The sequence below is a fragment of the Etheostoma cragini genome, chromosome 21, assembly GCF_013103735.1.
Source record: "Etheostoma cragini isolate CJK2018 chromosome 21, CSU_Ecrag_1.0, whole genome shotgun sequence".
In the NCBI taxonomy this organism is placed as follows: domain Eukaryota; kingdom Metazoa; phylum Chordata; class Actinopteri; order Perciformes; family Percidae; genus Etheostoma; species Etheostoma cragini.
Window position 1 is genome coordinate 18,488,105 of NC_048427.1, and position 7,244 is coordinate 18,495,348.

Sequence of the window (7,244 nt, forward strand, 5' to 3'; positions counted from 1 at the left end):
CATGAAGCTAATTTGATTGACACAACTCGCTACATCACCAAAATTGACATATTTTGTTGCTGTATGTATATTTTTGACAGTGGTCAAAACTGTGTAAGAGTGGTCAAACATTCGACCTGAAGCTTGCCAGGACCTTGTGGATGGCTACCAAAAGCGCCTAGTTGCCGTGAAAATGGCCAAGGGACATGTAACCAAATACTAATGTTGCTGTATGTATATTTTTGACCCAGCAGATTTGGTGACATTTTCAGCAGACCCATAATAAATTTATGAAAGAACCAAACTTTATGACTGTTTTTTGTGACAAACATGTATGTGTTCCGATCACTCTATCACAGAAAAATAAGAGTTGTAGAACTTATTGAAGACTCAAGACAGCCATAACATTGTGATTTTCTACAAGTGTATGTACACTTTTGACCACAACTGTACATGCAGCAGGACCGTATCCTAACACAGCCCTTGGTGTCAGTGTTGACCTGATACTGGGTTTAAATGGGGTCTGGGTCCTTTTCTTACTTTTTTTATATGGATGACTCAGAAATCTGTAAATCCACTCCAGAATGTGCAGAACTCAGCTGCCAGGCTTTTAACCAGAACCAAGAGACTTGATGAAATCACTCCTGTTTTTAACCTCTCTATACTGGCTGCTAGGCTAGAATGGATTTTACTGATCACTTTTAAGGCTCTTCATGGCCTCGCACCTACGTACATCTCAGACCTCCTGGTACTGGATACACGCCAGTGCGTACTTTGAGATCCTGGGGCAGAGGTATTTGGTCTGTCCCAGAGTCCCGACTGAAAACTAAAGGAGACAGAGCATTTCCCCAAGGATATTAGATCAGCTGTTACTGACCTCTGCTAAGTCCCTTTTTAACACATGACTAACTTGTTTTTTTTTGTTTTGTGAAGCACTTTTTAACCTCATGTTGTCCTTGGGACAAATTGACCCCTTTTTCCTATTTCAATGTTATTTTTAACTACCTAATTTGTAATCTTTGGTGTGAGTTTGATGGGTAATTTATTCAATTTTATAGCATTTGAAAAAAACAATTTAAGTGGTTTCCAAATAGTATTGAGTAAAAGTTGACATATTCCAGTCTAAATAATTCCTAATTTCTGCTTTTCTAACTCAAACATTAGATACAATTTACTATAAATGAGGTTTATTGACCATACATTTCAAAAATAACTGTAAAACTAAAGTTAATAAGTTAGTGTTATGTAGTGTTGAAAACGGCAAAAAAGCAACTAACATCGAAAAAAGGGTCAAAGATGTTGAAAAAAAGGACAAAAATGTAAGAAAAAGATTTATAAAAAAACATTGACAACAAAAGTGTTGATTATCAAATTTGACAGGAAGACAACACGAGGGTTAACATGGAGTTTGAAATGTGCTCTATAATATAGATAATAATTATAAATGTGGCGATTGCCCTAACACTTTATTGCAAAAACGCTATATGGAAAATAACAGTTACATATAACAGATGTTACTGTGAATCTCTGTGATGAAGAAAGGTGTCTGCCTGTCTGACATATGCTGTACAAATGAAGTACTGTACTGGCAGTAATATCCCATCCCAGTACTTTTTTTTATGTAGCCTAGTTTATGTTAAATGGAAAACATTTTTTGAAGGGATTACTTGTTTTATGTTTGATCCACAGTGACTGTATTTTAGCTCGACACAACAACACGTTATATTTATGTATCCGTGAATGACACTATATTATTATAAGTAGCCAGCTAGAGATAGTTTTACAATAAATAAAATGTGCTCAGTTATGCAATAGAAAAAATAATGATGTGCATTCGATAAATCTGCTGTCTTGCTGTTACCTTGTTAGATTAGATCTACATGCTTATGCTGCATAGTTGCAGTGAGTTTTCTATGTTATATTTTACTGTGTGTTAAGATTTATACTGTATTAAGGAGATCCTAGCCACTGTGACAAACCACATTTCTATGTCAGACACCGCACTATTTAGTCATGTAGCTCATGTTAAAGTTATTTTTTCAACCTATTTTCCTATGTTTTTGTGTGAAAGTGACTGATAGTAACAATCTTTGAAATTGGTCCAGGATTAAGTGTGAACGCCGTAACCAGCAGACACAAACCGGGCAAATGTTCATTGTCATTTTGGTCCACTAAATGTTCTTTATTTTACCACTAACAGGCTCCGATTAATATTCTAATTGTCTTATAACATTATGGAAAGGATCCCTTCAGAGATAGACCTTTAAAACCTCTTTGAGACCTTTATGTTTAACTAAAAACAGCTCTGAGGTAGCTTGCTCTAATCGCACCAGACTCCATGTAAAAAACATTACTTTTAGCGTGTATAGTGCCAACATATTTTTACATGTAAAACAGCAACCTATGTGTTTATGTCCAGCAAAACTATGACTAAATTTGGTTTCTGTCGATTTTAAATCAAGTGTGTTATAAGTTGCTTAAATTACGGTTTATTTAAATGGAGTCTGGTGGGTTTAGCAAATGCAATTTGCAATGTTTTTATTTAAAAAAAAAAGGATTTTACTCTTTAACAGAAAGGTCGACCTCCTTAGAAATCCTTTCTGCAGCAATCTCTCTTAATGCTGGACCAATGTCAAAGACTGTTGTTCCCATCAGTCCCTTAGGAAACATAGGAAAATAGGATTGAAAAAACACTAGTTACCATTTAAAGAAATGTTTTTCACACAGTGTTGGTTTTATTGAGGAAGGATTTTGTAGGAGCTGGTTTGCAAACATTCATATTTTATTGATTTAAACATGAGAAAAAGAACTATGACTATTTCATAGTAAGATAATCTTGCAGAGAATCTTTTAAATTTAAGGACATTTTAATAAGGAACAGGTACTATGACAATGAAGAGAGCCTAATTCGATCAGTATTCATCTTCTAAATGTTAAAGGACCATTTTTGTCTTTTTTGTCAATTTGACATAATATATGATCAGAAAAGTTCTTATAAAAAAGTGCCAATACTTAATAATCTCAAACAAATCAGCTCTGTGTCTGACAATATCGCACTTATTCACATGTATCATACTAATATGTATCAGAAGCTGTGAGTGTAACAACTACATGTACGATTAAAGACCAAAGGTGTGTGTTTTACTGTAGCATTCATTAAAAAAGAACCGTAACTCTACAATTCCAAGCATTGACAACGTTTTGGAATATTTTTCATTTTGCTTTTGTTATTCAGCAGCTCTGTAGTACTCACCCTGATGTTACCTGTTGAAACAGGTACATCATGATGTAATAGGAATGAAATAAAGTGAATGCCATTCGAGTATTTGAGTAATTGAAATCCAACTCTTTAAACAAAATGTTAACTGATGCATCAAAAGGACATTTGTTCTTTTTTTTTTACAGGGAAAAAACTAAATAAAAGTTCTGGAATATTATCGTTATATTGCTCTTTTTTGTATTTTCTGGAGCTAGCCACCTTGAGCAGTCACACATGACGACATCCTGAGCTAATCAGTAAAACATGATTATGCGATTGCATAACTCAATGCATAATCAGCCAAACGTCTGCATTTTTATGGGGGGGGGGTGGGCCGCACTTTCACTGCATATATTGCAGATTTCCGTGGGAAATAAGCGGGGCTTGCATGACTTCATAATCCCTGCATTTTTGTTGCAAAAAAGTCACGTATATCTTAGCAAGAAGTTGAATTTTGTGTCTCTTTTTCATCAAAGTTCCCACAATTTCAACACATAAAATTGCATAAATATCCTGCATATTCCATCGCATTTTTTAAGAAAACGTCCACATAAAGAAGGAATTTTGCCCGCAACAATCACAAAAGAGCTCTGCATTTTTCTGGAAAGACAGCCTAAAGACAGGGGCGGGGCTAGAAAGGGGGCACAGGGTTTTCCTGCATCTCCCTACAACACTCGCAGATTTTGATTTTCACAATCGAGTTTGGCGCTGCTTTTGCGCCAAACCAAAACGATTGGCAACTGTTTTCCAACTCTAATTACACTGCACTGCAAAACAGAATTTGGCAGAACTTTCAAACTCAGAAATTCCCCCAGAAGCAGAGAGTTTTATAATCAGGCTGTGAAACAGGTTACCCTAAAAAACAATTACTTAACGTAGACAATGCTTGCTTTGGGTTCAATTTCTGATAGTTTTCAGCAGAGTTGGCAAATATAGGCTTCTCACTTCCCGTACTTAAGTAGAAGTACAGATACTTGTGTAAAAAAATACTCTGGTAAAAGTAGAAGTACTGATTTAACTTCTTTACTCAAGTAAAAGTAACAAAGTACAGGCTTGGAAATGTACTTAAAGTATAAAAGTTAAAGTAGCCTTGCGAATGAAAACTACTTTTTATGCAAAGCTACCTGGAGCACACACACGTTACTAGAGCACGCTGAAGAACTTCAGTGGACGTGGAAAAAGGCTCTTTATTGGTTAGATCTTCAATGGTTGTCTGCCAACAGGGCTAAAACATCCCATTTATGATTATTGTGACAGAGACTGGGACTCCAGGTCAATAAGATTATGACTGAGTAGCAAGATATGATATTATATTAGCCTATTAGATATTCAATTATGATTCTGTGAGAAGTCACAGATCCAGTTAATGCACTTTATTAATCTTCCCCTTCATATTTAAAGGAATGTATGTGTGTGTGCTCAAATATGCTTCTGGAAGGAAAATAAAGGATAAAATATGAATGACTAAACTGACATTAGTTAAGAAGTTCCCTATATTTTCAAATTAAAGCAGCACATTGGCCAGTAGTCATTCTTGATGCATAGTCTACTATCTCAAACATCTCTCTCAGATAAGGCCGAGGATGATGGGAATCTGCTGAATTTTCTCCTAGTGGTGCAACGCGCTATTCTCCGACGTGACGACCTTTTGTACAAAACTAAACTAGCGAGTCAGTTTTGTAAAATGTAAGGAGTGGAAAGTACCGATATTGTCTGTTAAAATGTAAGGAGTAAAAGTAAAAAGTCAACACAAAAATAAATAGTAAAGTAAAATATCTGAAAAATCTACTTGAGTACAGTAACAAAGTAATTGTTGGCTACTTTGTTACTTCCCATCTATGGTTTTCAGTGGTAATGAGGAGCAATATGAGAGAGAAATTTGGTAATCATTGATTGTTGTTTAGGTACATTAAACCACGTTAAGCTTTTTACGTTTTAGAATGTCCTGGTTTCAGTTATGTTTTTATTTTATTTTTATTTGCTCTCAGATCACTACCACTGACAGGATTGCAACCTGCACAGTGCTCTGGCATCTTGTTTCTTCTGCTGCTAAGCAACGTTGACCAGTCCAAGATGGCGGCCGCATTTTTTGCGCCTAGCAGCCAATGCGGCGTCTACTTTTTATACATCTATGGGTGCAGCTAGACCGTCAGAAGTTGCAAGCACACCTGGCCTCGGCGATTTAGCTAGCTACCTAACTGAATTTGGTGAGTGGTGGTTTAACATTTTTTACCATTTTCTGATATATCTAAGTTACCCAGGAGCGCTGTTGACATAGGCTTAGCTAACGTTATAGCTACAGCTTGATGAACTGAGTCATTGGACACAGCAGAAAGGAACTCAATGTTAGCCAGCTAGCTGAAGCTCCTGTGGAAAATTATTAGCTAACGCTACCGTTAACGTTAGCCTAACATTGGCTATATATTGATGTTAAAGTTAGCTGTTAGCAGAGATTGGAAGTAAGAAAGTACACAGTATACAGTATTTTTGTGACTACTTTTATTCCTTACGTTTTTACACCAATATCGGTACTTTCTACTCTTTAGCTACATTTTCAAAAATTGGCTCTTTGCTTTAGTTTTGTACAGGAGGTAATGTCGGAGAATAGCGCGATGGACGCCTCATACCGTGAGCGGGCGCTCGCGCCACACGGAGAAGAAAGTGAGACAAAAAGAAAAAGAGACGCCATACGGAGGATAATCAATTGGGATGTGTGTGTGCTGCTTTGAGAACTGTAAGTTGGATAACTTATGTTGTCAATTGTGGTGCCCTTATCTAATATACTGTAAACGTTAGACCCCTCTTTTTGTCACAGTTAAAAATCTCTCTAAAAATGTTTCCCCAACAGCTCGGCAATATTTTCATTCCCTGAGAACTTCCTTCCAGAATTCATACAAATTATCTGCTGAAACTTTCTGGCTATAGAATTTGTATAATAATTAATTTGTATAATTTGTTTGTATAGCACATTTCAGCAACAGGGCAATTCAAAGGGCTTTACACAGTTAAAAAATAAAAACAGATAAAACACATGAATTAAAAATAGAAACATTAAGACACATAAAACACAAGAACAAAAGTTACAGTGCAGCATAAGAAATGAAACATTAAAAGAACATCATTTAAAGAAAGGCAACATCAAAAATAAAGGTCTTCAGCCTTGATTTAATAGAACTGAGAGTAGCAGCGGCTCTGCAGGTTTCTGGGAGTTTGTTCCAGATATGAGGAGCATAGAAACTGAAAGCTGCTTCACCCTGTTTAGTTCTGACTCTGGGGACAGAACGTAGACCTGTCCCAGATAACCTAAGAGGTCTGGGGGGGGGGTCATAGAGTAGTAGCAGATCACAAATGTATTTTGGCCCTAAACCATTGAGTGATTTATAAACTAGCAAAAGTACTTTGAAATCAATTCTTTGAGGCACAGGAAGCCAGTGTAAAGACTTTAGAACTGGAGTGATGTGATCCACTCTCTTGGTCTTAGCGTTCTGAATCAGCTGCAGCTGTCTGATTGATTTCTTTAGTGAGACCTGTAAAGACACCGTTACAGTAGTCAAGTCTACTGAAGATGAAAGCATGGACAAGTTTTTCCAAATCCTGTTGACACATAAGTCCTTTAACCCTTGATATACCCTCCAAAAACAACTACCTCAGTTTTTCCTTCATTTAATTTCAGAAAGTTGTGGCACATCCAGTCGTTAATTTGTTCGATCCACTTAGAGAAGGAACTGTGGTCATCACCACGAGGCAATAGGCCTACAGACCACTGAGACATGGACCCGGGTCCCCACTCAGGCCATTCACAATTTTTTAAATTTTTTTAATTTAACCTTTACTTAACCAGGAAGTCCCTTGAGATTGAAATCTCTTTTTCGAGGGAGAGCTGGCCAAGACGGCACACCAGTTAAAATATAAACAGAAATACAGCATAAACAAAAATCACACATAGAGGGAAGGAACAGCTCACATTTGGCAGTTACATTTTGAATTACATGACATTTTAACATGG